This window comes from Echinops telfairi, unplaced genomic scaffold, assembly GCF_000313985.2.
Source record: "Echinops telfairi isolate 266 unplaced genomic scaffold, ASM31398v2 ScPeMD7_7;HRSCAF=31, whole genome shotgun sequence".
Taxonomy (NCBI): domain Eukaryota; kingdom Metazoa; phylum Chordata; class Mammalia; order Afrosoricida; family Tenrecidae; genus Echinops; species Echinops telfairi.
Window position 1 is genome coordinate 22,056,136 of NW_022103904.1, and position 939 is coordinate 22,057,074.

The window sequence follows — 939 nt, forward strand, 5'->3', positions numbered from 1 at the left end:
TTCTCCAAAGTACCTAGACTAATACAAGCCCCTAGTAAAATGATAAAAAAAGAAAAGAATTTATCGGTAAGGAATATATTGGTGGACCTGGAATTTTGGGACACGTCAAGGTGAGAAGACTAGCAGGCACTGTTATGTCATGAGTCTGGTGAGAGTAGCTGCCTTAGCCTTTTCTGGACATCAGTCTGTTGCAATTGTCACCAGGCTGGGGAACGTGGATCGGCCATGTTCCCAACTCATTTCCCACGGGCCAACCAGTGCACGAGGCTGAACATCAGCAAGAAACAAAGGGAACCAGCAACCTCTCCTCTCCTGGGAGCGGAGTGAGGGAATTGGGTGAGAGGGCTGGCAAGAAGTGGAGGGAGACGTGCCAGAGGACACTGGGAACCACGAGGGAGACATTCTCCTCCACGAGCAGGGTCTAGACTGTGCCCAAAGCGCCCCACATCCTTAGGACCTTAGGGGGAAGGTTCTAGACTAATTAAGCAGCTGTGGACTAAGTGGTGTGCACACATCTTCCATGTCTGGGGAGGAAGCTGAGCTGGTCCATTTCCATGCTGAGTCAGAGCCCACTCAAGGGTGGGGGATTGGGGTTTGTGTTTAGAATGATCATCTTTGGAGATCACACTGAGGAACTATGGGAAAGGGCTCTCAACAAATGTCTTATTATCTAAGTCTGATGCTCCTTGAATCTGGAATTTTGAAAAATAGCAAACATCCTCACTGCCATCGACTCAATGCCGGCTCATGGTAACCCTATAGGTCAGGGTAGAACTGGCCCGGTGGGTTTCTGAGATTGAAACTCTCTACGGGAGTAGAAAGCCCCTTCTTTCTCCCTCAGAGAAGCTGGTGGTTTCGAACTGATCATCTTTTGGATCGAAGGCTAATGAGTAACCACTATGCCACCAGGACTCTTAAAAAACATAGTGAGCTCATCCA